This window comes from Phyllobates terribilis, unplaced genomic scaffold (assembly GCF_046119375.1).
Source record: "Phyllobates terribilis strain yellow unplaced genomic scaffold, ASM4611937v1 Scaffold_34__1_contigs__length_13252353, whole genome shotgun sequence".
In the NCBI taxonomy this organism is placed as follows: Eukaryota; Metazoa; Chordata; class Amphibia; order Anura; family Dendrobatidae; genus Phyllobates; species Phyllobates terribilis.
The window spans coordinates 5,164,737-5,181,546 of NW_027362794.1; the positions used below are offsets into that span (position 1 = coordinate 5,164,737).

At 45.3% G+C, this 16,810-nt stretch overlaps 13 non-coding genes across 13 annotated transcripts; all 13 read left to right on the forward strand.

Moving 5' to 3' along the window:
- The first annotated feature begins 295 nt into the window (after positions 1 to 295).
- On the forward strand, positions 296 to 486 carry LOC141181378 (U2 spliceosomal RNA). Its single transcript, XR_012256960.1, has one exon. It is a non-coding gene; the product is annotated as a U2 spliceosomal RNA (small nuclear RNA).
- A 1,106-nt stretch (positions 487 to 1,592) lies between these two features.
- Positions 1,593 to 1,783, forward strand: LOC141181379 (U2 spliceosomal RNA). Its single transcript, XR_012256961.1, has one exon. It is a non-coding gene; the product is annotated as a U2 spliceosomal RNA (small nuclear RNA).
- Positions 1,784 to 2,904: 1,121 nt separating this feature from the next.
- LOC141181380 (U2 spliceosomal RNA) lies at positions 2,905 to 3,095 on the forward strand. The gene has a single exon (XR_012256962.1). It is a non-coding gene; the product is annotated as a U2 spliceosomal RNA (small nuclear RNA).
- Positions 3,096 to 4,210: 1,115 nt separating this feature from the next.
- LOC141181381 (U2 spliceosomal RNA) lies at positions 4,211 to 4,401 on the forward strand. The gene has a single exon (XR_012256963.1). It is a non-coding gene; the product is annotated as a U2 spliceosomal RNA (small nuclear RNA).
- Positions 4,402 to 5,520: 1,119 nt separating this feature from the next.
- Positions 5,521 to 5,711, forward strand: LOC141181633 (U2 spliceosomal RNA). The gene has a single exon (XR_012257191.1). It is a non-coding gene; the product is annotated as a U2 spliceosomal RNA (small nuclear RNA).
- Positions 5,712 to 6,825: 1,114 nt separating this feature from the next.
- On the forward strand, positions 6,826 to 7,016 carry LOC141181382 (U2 spliceosomal RNA). The gene has a single exon (XR_012256964.1). It is a non-coding gene; the product is annotated as a U2 spliceosomal RNA (small nuclear RNA).
- A 1,116-nt stretch (positions 7,017 to 8,132) lies between these two features.
- LOC141181383 (U2 spliceosomal RNA) lies at positions 8,133 to 8,323 on the forward strand. Its single transcript, XR_012256965.1, has one exon. It is a non-coding gene; the product is annotated as a U2 spliceosomal RNA (small nuclear RNA).
- Positions 8,324 to 9,438: 1,115 nt separating this feature from the next.
- Positions 9,439 to 9,629, forward strand: LOC141181384 (U2 spliceosomal RNA). Its single transcript, XR_012256966.1, has one exon. It is a non-coding gene; the product is annotated as a U2 spliceosomal RNA (small nuclear RNA).
- Positions 9,630 to 10,750: 1,121 nt separating this feature from the next.
- On the forward strand, positions 10,751 to 10,941 carry LOC141181615 (U2 spliceosomal RNA). The gene has a single exon (XR_012257175.1). It is a non-coding gene; the product is annotated as a U2 spliceosomal RNA (small nuclear RNA).
- Positions 10,942 to 12,058: 1,117 nt separating this feature from the next.
- LOC141181385 (U2 spliceosomal RNA) lies at positions 12,059 to 12,249 on the forward strand. The gene has a single exon (XR_012256967.1). It is a non-coding gene; the product is annotated as a U2 spliceosomal RNA (small nuclear RNA).
- Positions 12,250 to 13,367: 1,118 nt separating this feature from the next.
- LOC141181388 (U2 spliceosomal RNA) lies at positions 13,368 to 13,558 on the forward strand. Its single transcript, XR_012256969.1, has one exon. It is a non-coding gene; the product is annotated as a U2 spliceosomal RNA (small nuclear RNA).
- Positions 13,559 to 14,677: 1,119 nt separating this feature from the next.
- LOC141181389 (U2 spliceosomal RNA) lies at positions 14,678 to 14,868 on the forward strand. Its single transcript, XR_012256970.1, has one exon. It is a non-coding gene; the product is annotated as a U2 spliceosomal RNA (small nuclear RNA).
- Positions 14,869 to 15,985: 1,117 nt separating this feature from the next.
- Positions 15,986 to 16,176, forward strand: LOC141181390 (U2 spliceosomal RNA). Its single transcript, XR_012256971.1, has one exon. It is a non-coding gene; the product is annotated as a U2 spliceosomal RNA (small nuclear RNA).
- Positions 16,177 to 16,810: the final 634 nt, after the last annotated feature.

Here is a 16,810-nt window from a genome sequence, read left to right on the forward strand (position 1 = left end):
AGGGTAGACAGCTGCTCGTTCCACCCCCCCCCCCCGCCTTAATTGGTTCTCCTCCCTTCCAACGGTGTTGAGGCGGGTGGGAACAGCCGGGGGTTGAGGGTACTGTGCTAAAAGAGGTGGAGTTATGCAGATCTAAAACGCGTGGATTGCAGCAGCAGCAAGCCGAAAAGTGCAGGCATGTGAGGGATCTAGAGGTTGACAGCATGTCTTCTTAACGGGAGTCCAGGTGGCCATCTCCACAAATGGACTTTTCAGAATCCTTGGGTGGCACCGTAGTCGGAAACCAATTCTGGTTATCGCTTCTCGGCCTTTTGGCTAAGATCAAGTGTAGTATCTGTTCTTATCAGTTTAATATCTGATACGTCCCCTATCTGGGGACCATATATTAAATGGATTTTTAGAACAGGGAGATGGAAAAAGAGCTTGCTCTGTCCACTCCACGCATTGACCTGGTATTGCAGTATCTCCAGGACCGGTGCACCCCTTCTTTAATGCAGTTTCTAAAATCAGAAAGAATTGAATTCAATGCTTTTTGTTCATTTGGCTTGTTTGTCGGATTTTGGGATGGACTCTTTGGCTTTGCTTTTCTTCTCCTCATTGGATTTTTCATGTTAAAAGTTGCAGAAGCCAGATGACAAGCTCATTTTGGTTCAACTTCAGCAACTGTGCATTGCATTGCCATGTAATGTAATGCAATGCTATCTATCTAGCTCTCCCTCTATACTTCCTTTTGGATAAACAGACATATTAGGCAAGCATTTTGGAGCTTTCACCTAAATAACTACAGGTGGTGAGATAAGCTGCACAATATAATTGACCTTTCAGTATATTGTTGCACACACACCATCTATTTAGCAAATGCCCTTGTTATCAACAGCAGCCTTTTAAACTCACCTGAGCTAACAGGTATGTGAGCTGGTTACTCTGCTGCGCTTAAAATTTCTTTTTTGGTTTGCTACAATGCCTTTTCTGAAACGTTGTCTCCCTCTGCTGGAACACTGACTTCTTTCATTTAATGCCTGCAGACTATAAAAGAGAAACCAACCCAAAAAGTTTGGTTGATTAGTCTGTGGCATTCGTTTAAACTGTTGCTTATGGCGGTCTCTGTGAGCTTCTCAGTGACATTCAGCCATCCAGGTATCCCACCTGCAGTAGACGGAATGTGGCAATGGAACGCTGGCTGCGCGTGTCATAATAGGCTCTGAGCCTTTATATACCTGCGCACAGCAGCAGCCACCTTCAGTCTGCTGCTGGACAGCCATCAGCAGCAGCAGGAGAGGTAATTAATCAGCAACCCTCCTGCTAAGGGTAGACAGCTGCTCGTTCCACCCCCCCCCCGCCTTAATTGGTTCTCCTCCCTTCCAACGGTGTTGAGGCGGGTGGGAACAGCCGGGGGTTGAGGGTACTGTGCTAAAAGAGGTGGAGTTATGCAGATCTAAAACGCGTGGATTGCAGCAGCAGCAAGCCGAAAAGTGCAGGCATGTGAGGGATCTAGAGGTTGTGTCTTCTTAACGGGAGTCCAGGTGGCCATCTCCACAAATGGACTTTTCAGAATCCTTGGGTGGCACCGTAGTCGGAAACCAATTCTGGTTATCGCTTCTCGGCCTTTTGGCTAAGATCAAGTGTAGTATCTGTTCTTATCAGTTTAATATCTGATACGTCCCCTATCTGGGGACCATATATTAAATGGATTTTTAGAACAGGGAGATGGAAAAAGAGCTTGCTCTGTCCACTCCACGCATTGACCTGGTATTGCAGTATCTCCAGGACCGGTGCACCCCTTCTTTAATGCAGTTTCTAAAATCAGAAAGAATTGAATTCAATGCTTTTTGTTCATTTGGCTTGTTTGTCGGATTTTGGGATGGACTCTTTGGCTTTGCTTTTCTTCTCCTCATTGGATTTTTCATGTTAAAAGTTGCAGAAGCTAGATGACAAGCTCATTTTGGTTCAACTTCAGCAACTGTGCATTGCATTGCCATGTAATGTAATGCAATGCTATCTATCTAGCTCTCCCTCTATACTTCCTTTTGGATAAACAGACATATTAGGCAAGCATATTGGAGCTTTCACCTAAATAACTACAGTTGGTGAGATAAGCTGCACAATATAATTGACCTTTCAGTATATTGTTGCACACACACCATCTATTTAGCAAATGCCCTTGTTATCAACAGCAGCCTTTTAAACTCACCTGAGCTAACAGGTATGTGAGCTGGTTACTCTGCTGCGCTTAAAATTTCTTTTTTGGTTTGCTACAATGCCTTTTCTGAAACGTTGTCTCCCTCTGCTGGAACACTGACTTCTTTCATTTAATGCCTGCAGACTATAAAAGAGAAACCAACCCAAAAAGTTTGGTTGATTAGTCTGTGGCATTCTTTTAAACTGTTGCTTATGGCGGTCTCTGTGAGCTTCTCAGTGACATTCAGCCATCCAGGTATCCCGCCTGCAGTAGACGGAATGTGGCAATGGAACGCTGGCTGCGCGTGTCATAATAGGCTCTGAGCCTTTATATACCTGCGCACAGCAGCAGCCACCTTCAGTCTGCTGCTGGACAGCCAGCAGCAGCAGCAGCAGCAGGAGAGGTAATTAATCAGCAACCCTCCTGCTAAGGGTAGACAGCTGCTCGTTCCACCCCCCCCCCCCCGCCTTAATTGGTTCTCCTCCCTTCCAACGGTGTTGAGGCGGGTGGGAACAGCCGGGGGTTGAGGGTACTGTGCTAAAAGAGGTGGAGTTATGCAGATCTAAAACGCGTGGATTGCAGCAGCAGCAAGCCGAAAAGTGCAGGCATGTGAGGGATCTAGAGGTTGACAGCATGTCTTCTTAACGGGAGTCCAGGTGGCCATCTCCACAAATGGACTTTTCAGAATCCTTGGGTGGCACCGTAGTCGGAAACCAATTCTGGTTATCGCTTCTCGGCCTTTTGGCTAAGATCAAGTGTAGTATCTGTTCTTATCAGTTTAATATCTGATACGTCCCCTATCTGGGGACCATATATTAAATGGATTTTTAGAACAGGGAGATGGAAAAAGAGCTTGCTCTGTCCACTCCACGCATTGACCTGGTATTGCAGTATCTCCAGGACCGGTGCACCCCTTCTTTAATGCAGTTTCTAAAATCAGAAAGAATTGAATTCAATGCTTTTTGTTCATTTGGCTTGTTTGTCGGATTTTGGGATGGACTCTTTGGCTTTGCTTTTCTTCTCCTCATTGGATTTTTCATGTTAAAAGTTGCAGAAGCCAGATGACAAGCTCATTTTGGTTCAACTTCAGCAACTGTGCATTGCATTGCCATGTAATGTAATGCAATGCTATCTATCTAGCTCTCCCTCTATACTTCCTTTTGGATAAACAGACATATTAGGCAAGCATTTTGGAGCTTTCACCTAAATAACTACAGGTTGTGAGATAAGCTGCACAATATAATTGACCTTTCAGTATATTGTTGCACACACACCATCTATTTAGCAAATGCCCTTGTTATCAACAGCAGCCTTTTAAACTCACCTGAGCTAACAGGTATGTGAGCTGGTTACTCTTCTGCGCTTAAAATTTCTTTTTTGGTTTGCTACAATGCCTTTTCTGAAACGTTGTCTCCCTCTGCTGGAACACTGACTTCTTTCATTTAATGCCTGCAGACTATAAAAGAGAAACCAACCCAAAAAGTTTGGTTGATTAGTCTGTGGCATTCTTTTAAACTGTTGCTTATGGCGGTCTCTGTGAGCTTCTCAGTGACATTCAGCCATCCAGGTATCCCGCCTGCAGTAGACGGAATGTGGCAATGGAACGCTGGCTGCGCGTGTCATAATAGGCTCTGAGCCTTTATATACCTGCGCACAGCAGCAGCCACCTTCAGTCTGCTGCTGGACAGCCAGCAGCAGCAGCAGCAGGAGAGGTAATTAATCAGCAACCCTCCTGCTAAGGGTAGACAGCTGCTCGTTCCACCCCCCCCCCGCCTTAATTGGTTCTCCTCCCTTCCAACGGTGTTGAGGCGGGTGGGAACAGCCGGGGGTTGAGGGTACTGTGCTAAAAGAGGTGGAGTTATGCAGATCTAAAACGCGTGGATTGCAGCAGCAGCAAGCCGAAAAGTGCAGGCATGTGAGGGATCTAGAGGTTGACAGCATGTCTTCTTAACGGGAGTCCAGGTGGCCATCTCCACAAATGGACTTTTCAGAATCCTTGGGTGGCACCGTAGTCGGAAACCAATTCTGGTTATCGCTTCTCGGCCTTTTGGCTAAGATCAAGTGTAGTATCTGTTCTTATCAGTTTAATATCTGATACGTCCCCTATCTGGGGACCATATATTAAATGGATTTTTAGAACAGGGAGATGGAAAAAGAGCTTGCTCTGTCCACTCCACGCATTGACCTGGTATTGCAGTATCTCCAGGACCGGTGCACCCCTTCTTTAATGCAGTTTCTAAAATCAGAAAGAATTGAATTCAATGCTTTTTGTTCATTTGGCTTGTTTGTCGGATTTTGGGATGGACTCTTTGGCTTTGCTTTTCTTCTCCTCATTGGATTTTTCATGTTAAAAGTTGCAGAAGCCAGATGACAAGCTCATTTTGGTTCAACTTCAGCAACTGTGCATTGCATTGCCATGTAATGTAATGCAATGCTATCTATCTAGCTCTCCCTCTATACTTCCTTTTGGATAAACAGACATATTAGGCAAGCATTTTGGAGCTTTCACCTAAATAACTACAGGTGGTGAGATAAGCTGCACAATATAATTGACCTTTCAGTATATTGTTGCACACACACCATCTATTTAGCAAATGCCCTTGTTATCAACAGCAGCCTTTTAAACTCACCTGAGCTAACAGGTATGTGAGCTGGTTACTCTGCTGCGCTTAAAATTTCTTTTTTGGTTTGCTACAATGCCTTTTCTGAAACGTTGTCTCCCTCTGCTGGAACACTGACTTCTTTCATTTAATGCCTGCAGACTATAAAAGAGAAACCAACCCAAAAAGTTTGGTTGATTAGTCTGTGGCATTCTTTTAGACTGTTGCTTATGGCGGTCTCTGTGAGCTTCTCAGTGACATTCAGCCATCCAGGTATCCCGCCTGCAGTAGACGGAATGTGGCAATGGAACGCTGGCTGCGCGTGTCATAATAGGCTCTGAGCCTTTATATACCTGCGCACAGCAGCAGCCACCTTCAGTCTGCTGCTGGACAGCCAGCAGCAGCAGCAGCAGCAGGAGAGGTAATTAATCAGCAACCCTCCTGCTAAGGGTAGACAGCTGCTCGTTCCACCCCCCCCCCCGCCTTAATTGGTTCTCCTCCCTTCCAACGGTGTTGAGGCGGGTGGGAACAGCCGGGGGTTGAGGGTACTGTGCTAAAAGAGGTGGAGTTATGCAGATCTAAAACGCGTGGATTGCAGCAGCAGCAAGCCGAAAAGTGCAGGCATGTGAGGGATCTAGAGGTTGACAGCATGTCTTCTTAACGGGAGTCCAGGTGGCCATCTCCACAAATGGACTTTTCAGAATCCTTGGGTGGCACCGTAGTCGGAAACCAATTCTGGTTATCGCTTCTCGGCCTTTTGGCTAAGATCAAGTGTAGTATCTGTTCTTATCAGTTTAATATCTGATACATCCCCTATCTGGGGACCATATATTAAATGGATTTTTAGAACAGGGAGATGGAAAAAGAGCTTGCTCTGTCCACTCCACGCATTGACCTGGTATTGCAGTATCTCCAGGACCGGTGCACCCCTTCTTTAATGCAGTTTCTAAAATCAGAAAGAATTGAATTCAATGCTTTTTGTTCATTTGGCTTGTTTGTCGGATTTTGGGATGGACTCTTTGGCTTTGCTTTTCTTCTCCTCATTGGATTTTTCATGTTAAAAGTTGCAGAAGCCAGATGACAAGCTCATTTTGGTTCAACTTCAGCAACTGTGCATTGCATTGCCATGTAATGTAATGCAATGCTATCTATCTAGCTCTCCCTCTATACTTCCTTTTGGATAAACAGACATATTAGGCAAGCATTTTGGAGCTTTCACCTAAATAACTACAGGTGGTGAGATAAGCTGCACAATATAATTGACCTTTCAGTATATTGTTGCACACACACCATCTATTTAGCAAATGCCCTTGTTATCAACAGCAGCCTTTTAAACTCACCTGAGCTAACAGGTATGTGAGCTGGTTACTCTGCTGCGCTTAAAATTTCTTTTTTGGTTTGCTACAATGCCTTTTCTGAAACGTTGTCTCCCTCTGCTGGAACACTGACTTCTTTCATTTAATGCCTGCAGACTATAAAAGAGAAACCAACCCAAAAAGTTTGGTTGATTAGTCTGTGGCATTCTTTTAAACTGTTGCTTATGGCGGTCTCTGTGAGCTTCTCAGTGACATTCAGCCATCCAGGTATCCCGCCTGCAGTAGACGGAATGTGGCAATGGAACGCTGGCTGCGCGTGTCATAATAGGCTCTGAGCCTTTATATACCTGCGCACAGCAGCAGCCACCTTCAGTCTGCTGCTGGACAGCCAGCAGCAGCAGCAGCAGGAGAGGTAATTAATCAGCAACCCTCCTGCTAAGGGTAGACAGCTGCTCGTTCCACCCCCCCCCCCCTTAATTGGTTCTCCTCCCTTCCAACGGTGTTGAGGCGGGTGGGAACAGCCGGGGGTTGAGGGTACTGTGCTAAAAGAGGTGGAGTTATGCAGATCTAAAACGCGTGGATTGCAGCAGCAGCAAGCCGAAAAGTGCAGGCATGTGAGGGATCTAGAGGTTGACAGCATGTCTTCTTAACGGGAGTCCAGGTGGCCATCTCCACAAATGGACTTTTCAGAATCCTTGGGTGGCACCGTAGTCGGAAACCAATTCTGGTTATCGCTTCTCGGCCTTTTGGCTAAGATCAAGTGTAGTATCTGTTCTTATCAGTTTAATATCTGATACGTCCCCTATCTGGGGACCATATATTAAATGGATTTTTAGAACAGGGAGATGGAAAAAGAGCTTGCTCTGTCCACTCCACGCATTGACCTGGTATTGCAGTATCTCCAGGACCGGTGCACCCCTTCTTTAATGCAGTTTCTAAAATCAGAAAGAATTGAATTCAATGCTTTTTGTTCATTTGGCTTGTTTGTCGGATTTTGGGATGGACTCTTTGGCTTTGCTTTTCTTCTCCTCATTGGATTTTTCATGTTAAAAGTTGCAGAAGCCAGATGACAAGCTCATTTTGGTTCAACTTCAGCAACTGTGCATTGCATTGCCATGTAATGTAATGCAATGCTATCTATCTAGCTCTCCCTCTATACTTCCTTTTGGATAAACAGACATATTAGGCAAGCATTTTGGAGCTTTCACCTAAATAACTACAGGTGGTGAGATAAGCTGCACAATATAATTGACCTTTCAGTATATTGTTGCACACACACCATCTATTTAGCAAATGCCCTTGTTATCAACAGCAGCCTTTTAAACTCACCTGAGCTAACAGGTATGTGAGCTGGTTACTCTGCTGCGCTTAAAATTTCTTTTTTGGTTTGCTACAATGCCTTTTCTGAAACGTTGTCTCCCTCTGCTGGAACACTGACTTCTTTCATTTAATGCCTGCAGACTATAAAAGAGAAGCCAACCCAAAAAGTTTGGTTGATTAGTCTGTGGCATTCTTTTAAACTGTTGCTTATGGCGGTCTCTGTGAGCTTCTCAGTGACATTCAGCCATCCAGGTGTCCCGCCTGCAGTAGACGGAATGTGGCAATGGAACGCTGGCTGCGCGTGTCATAATAGGCTCTGAGCCTTTATATACCTGCGCACAGCAGCAGCCACCTTCAGTCTGCTGCTGGACAGCCAGCAGCAGCAGCAGGTGAGGTAATTAATCAGCAACCCTCCTGCTAAGGGTAGACAGCTGCTCGTTCCACCCCCCCCCCCCCCGCCTTAATTGGTTCTCCTCCCTTCCAATGGTGTTGAGGCGGGTGGGAACAGCCGGGGTTTGAGGGTACTGTGCTAAAAGAGGTGGAGTTATGCAGATCTAAAACGCGTGGATTGCAGCAGCAGCAAGCCGAAAAGTGCAGGCATGTGAGGGATCTAGAGGTTGACAGCATGTCTTCTTAACGGGAGTCCAGGTGGCCATCTCCACAAATGGACTTTTCAGAATCCTTGGGTGGCACCGTAGTCGGAAACCAATTCTGGTTATCGCTTCTCGGCCTTTTGGCTAAGATCAAGTGTAGTATCTGTTCTTATCAGTTTAATATCTGATACGTCCCCTATCTGGGGACCATATATTAAATGGATTTTTAGAACAGGGAGATGGAAAAAGAGCTTGCTCTGTCCACTCCACGCATTGACCTGGTATTGCAGTATCTCCAGGACCGGTGCACCCCTTCTTTAATGCAGTTTCTAAAATCAGAAAGAATTGAATTCAATGCTTTTTGTTCATTTGGCTTGTTTGTCGGATTTTGGGATGGACTCTTTGGCTTTGCTTTTCTTCTCCTCATTGGATTTTTCATGTTAAAAGTTGCAGAAGCCAGATGACAAGCTCATTTTGGTTCAACTTCAGCAACTGTGCATTGCATTGCCATGTAATGTAATGCAATGCTATCTATCTAGCTCTCCCTCTATACTTCCTTTTGGATAAACAGACATATTAGGCAAGCATTTTGGAGCTTTCACCTAAATAACTACAGGTGGTGAGATAAGCTGCACAATATAATTGACCTTTCAGTATATTGTTGCACACACACCATCTATTTAGCAAATGCCCTTGTTATCAACAGCAGCCTTTTAAACTCACCTGAGCTAACAGGTATGTGAGCTGGTTACTCTGCTGCGCTTAAAATTTCTTTTTTGGTTTGCTACAATGCCTTTTCTGAAACGTTGTCTCCCTCTGCTGGAACACTGACTTCTTTCATTTAATGCCTGCAGACTATAAAAGAGAAACCAACCCAAAAAGTTTGGTTGATTAGTCTGTGGCATTCTTTTAAACTGTTGCTTATGGCGGTCTCTGTGAGCTTCTCAGTGACATTCAGCCATCCAGGTATCCCGCCTGCAGTAGACGGAATGTGGCAATGGAACGCTGGCTGCGCGTGTCATAATAGGCTCTGAGCCTTTATATACCTGCGCACAGCAGCAGCCACCTTCAGTCTGCTGCTGGACAGCCAGCAGCAGCAGCAGCAGGAGAGGTAATTAATCAGCAACCCTCCTGCTAAGGGTAGACAGCTGCTCGTTCCACCCCCCCCCCGCCTTAATTGGTTCTCCTCCCTTCCAACGGTGTTGAGGCGGGTGGGAACAGCCGGGGGTTGAGGGTACTGTGCTAAAAGAGGTGGAGTTATGCAGATCTAAAACGCGTGGATTGCAGCAGCAGCAAGCCGAAAAGTGCAGGCATGTGAGGGATCTAGAGGTTGACAGCATGTCTTCTTAACGGGAGTCCAGGTGGCCATCTCCACAAATGGACTTTTCAGAATCCTTGGGTGGCACCGTAGTCGGAAACCAATTCTGGTTATCGCTTCTCGGCCTTTTGGCTAAGATCAAGTGTAGTATCTGTTCTTATCAGTTTAATATCTGATACGTCCCCTATCTGGGGACCATATATTAAATGGATTTTTAGAACAGGGAGATGGAAAAAGAGCTTGCTCTGTCCACTCCACGCATTGACCTGGTATTGCAGTATCTCCAGGACCGGTGCACCCCTTCTTTAATGCAGTTTCTAAAATCAGAAAGAATTGAATTCAATGCTTTTTGTTCATTTGGCTTGTTTGTCGGATTTTGGGATGGACTCTTTGGCTTTGCTTTTCTTCTCCTCATTGGATTTTTCATGTTAAAAGTTGCAGAAGCCAGATGACAAGCTCATTTTGGTTCAACTTCAGCAACTGTGCATTGCATTGCCATGTAATGTAATGCAATGCTATCTATCTAGCTCTCCCTCTATACTTCCTTTTGGATAAACAGACATATTAGGCAAGCATTTTGGAGCTTTCACCTAAATAACTACAGGTGGTGAGATAAGCTGCACAATATAATTGACCTTTCAGTATATTGTTGCACACACACCATCTATTTAGCAAATGCCCTTGTTATCAACAGCAGCCTTTTAAACTCACCTGAGCTAACAGGTATGTGAGCTGGTTACTCTGCTGCGCTTAAAATTTCTTTTTTGGTTTGCTACAATGCCTTTTCTGAAACGTTGTCTCCCTCTGCTGGAACACTGACTTCTTTCATTTAATGCCTGCAGACTATAAAAGAGAAACCAACCCAAAAAGTTTGGTTGATTAGTCTGTGGCATTCTTTTAAACTGTTGTTTATGGCGGTCTCTGTGAGCTTCTCAGTGACATTCAGCCATCCAGGTATCCCGCCTGCAGTAGACGGAATGTGGCAATGGAACGCTGGCTGCGCGTGTCATAATAGGCTCTGAGCCTTTATATACCTGCGCACAGCAGCAGCCACCTTCAGTCTGCTGCTGGACAGCCAGCAGCAGCAGCAGCAGGAGAGGTAATTAATCAGCAACCCTCCTGCTAAGGGTAGACAGCTGCTCGTTCCACCCCCCCCCCCCCCCCGCCTTAATTGGTTCTCCTCCCTTCTAACGGTGTTGAGGCGGGTGGGAACAGCCGGGGGTTGAGGGTACTGTGCTAAAAGAGGTGGAGTTATGCAGATCTAAAACGCGTGGATTGCAGCAGCAGCAAGCCGAAAAGTGCAGGCATGTGAGGGATCTAGAGGTTGACAGCATGTCTTCTTAACGGGAGTCCAGGTGGCCATCTCCACAAATGGACTTTTCAGAATCCTTGGGTGGCACCGTAGTCGGAAACCAATTCTGGTTATCGCTTCTCGGCCTTTTGGCTAAGATCAAGTGTAGTATCTGTTCTTATCAGTTTAATATCTGATACGTCCCCTATCTGGGGACCATATATTAAATGGATTTTTAGAACAGGGAGATGGAAAAAGAGCTTGCTCTGTCCACTCCACGCATTGACCTGGTATTGCAGGATCTCCAGGACCGGTGCACCCCTTCTTTAATGCAGTTTCTAAAATCAGAAAGAATTGAATTCAATGCTTTTTGTTCATTTGGCTTGTTTGTCGGATTTTGGGATGGACTCTTTGGCTTTGCTTTTCTTCTCCTCATTGGATTTTTCATGTTAAAAGTTGCAGAAGCCAGATGACAAGCTCATTTTGGTTCAACTTCAGCAACTGTGCATTGCATTGCCATGTAATGTAATGCAATGCTATCTATCTAGCTCTCCCTCTATACTTCCTTTTGGATAAACAGACATATTAGGCAAGCATTTTGGAGCTTTCACCTAAATAACTACAGGTGGTGAGATAAGCTGCACAATATAATTGACCTTTCAGTATATTGTTGCACACACACCATCTATTTAGCAAATGCCCTTGTTATCAACAGCAGCCTTTTAAACTCACCTGAGCTAACAGGTATGTGAGCTGGTTACTCTGCTGCGCTTAAAATTTCTTTTTTGGTTTGCTACAATGCCTTTTCTGAAACGTTGTCTCCCTCTGCTGGAACACTGACTTCTTTCATTTAATGCCTGCAGACTATAAAAGAGAAACCAACCCAAAAAGTTTGGTTGATTAGTCTGTGGCATTCTTTTAAACTGTTGCTTATGGCGGTCTCTGTGAGCTTCTCAGTGACATTCAGCCATCCAGGTATCCCGCCTGCAGTAGACGGAATGTGGCAATGGAACGCTGGCTGCGCGTGTCATAATAGGCTCTGAGCCTTTATATACCTGCGCACAGCAGCAGCCACCTTCAGTCTGCTGCTGGACAGCCAGCAGCAGCAGCAGCAGGAGAGGTAATTAATCAGCAACCCTCCTGCTAAGGGTAGACAGCTGCTCGTTCCACCCCCCCCCCCCGCCTTAATTGGTTCTCCTCCCTTCCAACGGTGTTGAGGCGGGTGGGAACAGCCGGGGGTTGAGGGTACTGTGCTAAAAGAGGTGGAGTTATGCAGATCTAAAACGCGTGGATTGCAGCAGCAGCAAGCCGAAAAGTGCAGGCATGTGAGGGATCTAGAGGTTGACAGCATGTCTTCTTAACGGGAGTCCAGGTGGCCATCTCCACAAATGGACTTTTCAGAATCCTTGGGTGGCACCGTAGTCGGAAACCAATTCTGGTTATCGCTTCTCGGCCTTTTGGCTAAGATCAAGTGTAGTATCTGTTCTTATCAGTTTAATATCTGATACGTCCCCTATCTGGGGACCATATATTAAATGGATTTTTAGAACAGGGAGATGGAAAAAGAGCTTGCTCTGTCCACTCCACGCATTGACCTGGTATTGCAGTATCTCCAGGACCGGTGCACCCCTTCTTTAATGCAGTTTCTAAAATCAGAAAGAATTGAATTCAATGCTTTTTGTTCATTTGGCTTGTTTGTCGGATTTTGGGATGGACTCTTTGGCTTTGCTTTTCTTCTCCTCATTGGATTTTTCATGTTAAAAGTTGCAGAAGCCAGATGACAAGCTCATTTTGGTTCAACTTCAGCAACTGTGCATTGCATTGCCATGTAATGTAATGCAATGCTATCTATCTAGCTCTCCCTCTATACTTCCTTTTGGATAAACAGACATATTAGGCAAGCATTTTGGAGCTTTCACCTAAATAACTACAGGTGGTGAGATAAGCTGCACAATATAATTGACCTTTCAGTATATTGTTGCACACACACCATCTATTTAGCAAATGCCCTTTTTATCAACAGCAGCCTTTTAAACTCACCTGAGCTAACAGGTATGTGAGCTGGTTACTCTGCTGCGCTTAAAATTTCTTTTTTGGTTTGCTACAATGCCTTTTCTGAAACGTTGTCTCCCTCTGCTGGAACACTGACTTCTTTCATTTAATGCCTGCAGACTATAAAAGAGAAACCAACCCAAAAAGTTTGGTTGATTAGTCTGTGGCATTCTTTTAAACTGTTGCTTATGGCGGTCTCTGTGAGCTTCTCAGTGACATTCAGCCATCCAGGTATCCCGCCTGCAGTAGACGGAATGTGGCAATGGAACGCTGGCTGCGCGTGTCATAATAGGCTCTGAGCCTTTATATACCTGCGCACAGCAGCAGCCACCTTCAGTCTGCTGCTGGACAGCCAGCAGCAGCAGCAGCAGGAGAGGTAATTAATCAGCAACCCTCCTGCTAAGGGTAGACAGCTGCTCGTTCCACCCCCCCCCCGCCTTAATTGGTTCTCCTCCCTTCCAACGGTGTTGAGGCGGGTGGGAACAGCCGGGGGTTGAGGGTACTGTGCTAAAAGAGGTGGAGTTATGCAGATCTAAAACGCGTGGATTGCAGCAGCAGCAGCAAGCCGAAAAGTGCAGGCATGTGAGGGATCTAGAGGTTGACAGCATGTCTTCTTAACGGGAGTCCAGGTGGCCATCTCCACAAATGGACTTTTCAGAATCCTTGGGTGGCACCGTAGTCGGAAACCAATTCTGGTTATCGCTTCTCGGCCTTTTGGCTAAGATCAAGTGTAGTATCTGTTCTTATCAGTTTAATATCTGATACGTCCCCTATCTGGGGACCATATATTAAATGGATTTTTAGAACAGGGAGATGGAAAAAGAGCTTGCTCTGTCCACTCCACGCATTGACCTGGTATTGCAGTATCTCCAGGACCGGTGCACCCCTTCTTTAATGCAGTTTCTAAAATCAGAAAGAATTGAATTCAATGCTTTTTGTTCATTTGGCTTGTTTGTCGGATTTTGGGATGGACTCTTTGGCTTTGCTTTTCTTCTCCTCATTGGATTTTTCATGTTAAAAGTTGCAGAAGCCAGATGACAAGCTCATTTTGGTTCAACTTCAGCAACTGTGCATTGCATTGCCATGTAATGTAATGCAATGCTATCTATCTAGCTCTCCCTCTATACTTCCTTTTGGATAAACAGACATATTAGGCAAGCATTTTGGAGCTTTCACCTAAATAACTACAGGTGGTGAGATAAGCTGCACAATATAATTGACCTTTCAGTATATTGTTGCACACACACCATCTATTTAGCAAATGCCCTTGTTATCAACAGCAGCCTTTTAAACTCACCTGAGCTAACAGGTATGTGAGCTGGTTACTCTGCTGCGCTTAAAATTTCTTTTTTGGTTTGCTACAATGCCTTTTCTGAAACGTTGTCTCCCTCTGCTGGAACACTGACTTCTTTCATTTAATGCCTGCAGACTATAAAAGAGAAACCAACCCAAAAAGTTTGGTTGATTAGTCTGTGGCATTCTTTTAAACTGTTGCTTATGGCGGTCTCTGTGAGCTTCTCAGTGACATTCAGCCATCCAGGTATCCCGCCTGCAGTAGACGGAATGTGGCAATGGAACGCTGGCTGCGCGTGTCATAATAGGCTCTGAGCCTTTATATACCTGCGCACAGCAGCAGCCACCTTCAGTCTGCTGCTGGACAGCCAGCAGCAGCAGCAGCAGGAGAGGTAATTAATCAGCAACCCTCCTGCTAAGGGTAGACAGCTGCTCGTTCCACCCCCCCCCCCCCCGCCTTAATTGGTTCTCCTCCCGTCCAACGGTGTTGAGGCGGGTGGGAACAGCCGGGGGTTAAGGGTACTGTGCTAAAAGAGGTGGAGTTATGCAGATCTAAAACGCGTGGATTGCAGCAGCAGCAAGCCGAAAAGTGCAGGCATGTGAGGGATCTAGAGGTTGACAGCATGTCTTCTTAACGGGAGTCCAGGTGGCCATCTCCACAAATGGACTTTTCAGAATCCTTGGGTGGCACCGTAGCCGGAAACCAATTCTGGTTATCGCTTCTCGGCCTTTTGGCTAAGATCAAGTGTAGTATCTGTTCTTATCAGTTTAATATCTGATACGTCCCCTATCTGGGGACCATATATTAAATGGATTTTTAGAACAGGGAGATGGAAAAAGAGCTTGCTCTGTCCACTCCACGCATTGACCTGGTATTGCAGTATCTCCAGGACCGGTGCACCCCTTCTTTAATGCAGTTTCTAAAATCAGAAAGAATTGAATTCAATGCTTTTTGTTCATTTGGCTTGTTTGTCGGATTTTGGGATGGACTCTTTGGCTTTGCTTTTCTTCTCCTCATTGGATTTTTCATGTTAAAAGTTGCAGAAGCCAGATGACAAGCTCATTTTGGTTCAACTTCAGCAACTGTGCATTGCATTGCCATGTAATGTAATGCAATGCTATCTATCTAGCTCTCCCTCTATACTTCCTTTTGGATAAACAGACATATTAGGCAAGCATTTTGGAGCTTTCACCTAAATAACTACAGGTGGTGAGATAAGCTGCACAATATAATTGACCTTTCAGTATATTGTTGCACACACACCATCTATTTAGCAAATGCCCTTGTTATCAACAGCAGCCTTTTAAACTCACCTGAGCTAACAGGTATGTGAGCTGGTTACTCTGCTGCGCTTAAAATTTCTTTTTTGGTTTGCTACAATGCCTTTTCTGAAACGTTGTCTCCCTCTGCTGGAACACTGACTTCTTTCATTTAATGCCTGCAGACTATAAAAGAGAAACCAACCCAAAAAGTTTGGTTGATTAGTCTGTGGCATTCTTTTAAACTGTTGCTTATGGCGGTCTCTGTGAGCTTCTCAGTGACATTCAGCCATCCAGGTATCCCGCCTGCAGTAGACGGAATGTGGCAATGGAACGCTGGCTGCGCGTGTCATAATAGGCTCTGAGCCTTTATATACCTGCGCACAGCAGCAGCCACCTTCAGTCTGCTGCTGGACAGCCAGCAGCAGCAGCAGCAGGAGAGGTAATTAATCAGCAACCCTCCTGCTAAGGGTAGACAGCTGCTCGTTCCACCCCCCCCCCCCGCCTTAATTGGTTCTCCTCCCGTCCAACGGTGTTGAGGCGGGTGGGAACAGCCGGGGGTTAAGGGTACTGTGCTAAAAGAGGTGGAGTTATGCAGATCTAAAACGCGTGGATTGCAGCAGCAGCAAGCCGAAAAGTGCAGGCATGTGAGGGATCTAGAGGTTGACAGCATGTCTTCTTAACGGGAGTCCAGGTGGCCATCTCCACAAATGGACTTTTCAGAATCCTTGGGTGGCACCGTAGCCGGAAACCAATTCTGGTTATCGCTTCTCGGCCTTTTGGCTAAGATCAAGTGTAGTATCTGTTCTTATCAGTTTAATATCTGATACGTCCCCTATCTGGGGACCATATATTAAATGGATTTTTAGAACAGGGAGATGGAAAAAGAGCTTGCTCTGTCCACTCCACGCATTGACCTGGTATTGCAGTATCTCCAGGACCGGTGCACCCCTTCTTTAATGCAGTTTCTAAAATCAGAAAGAATTGAATTCAATGCTTTTTGTTCATTTGGCTTGTTTGTCGGATTTTGGGATGGACTCTTTGGCTTTGCTTTTCTTCTCCTCATTGGATTTTTCATGTTAAAAGTTGCAGAAGCCAGATGACAAGCTCATTTTGGTTCAACTTCAGCAACTGTGCATTGCATTGCCATGTAATGTAATGCAATGCTATCTATCTAGCTCTCCCTCTATACTTCCTTTTGGATAAACAGACATATTAGGCAAGCATTTTGGAGCTTTCACCTAAATAACTACAGGTGGTGAGATAAGCTGCACAATATAATTGACCTTTCAGTATATTGTTGCACACACACCATCTATTTAGCAAATGCCCTTGTTATCAACAGCAGCCTTTTAAACTCACCTGAGCTAACAGGTATGTGAGCTGGTTACTCTGCTGCGCTTAAAATTTCTTTTTTGGTTTGCTACAATGCCTTTTCTGAAACGTTGTCTCCCTCTGCTGGAACACTGACTTCTTTCATTTAATGCCTGCAGACTATAAAAGAGAAACCAACCCAAAAAGTTTGGTTGATTAGTCTGTGGCATTCTTTTAAACTGTTGCTTATGGCGGTCTCTGTGAGCTTCTCAGT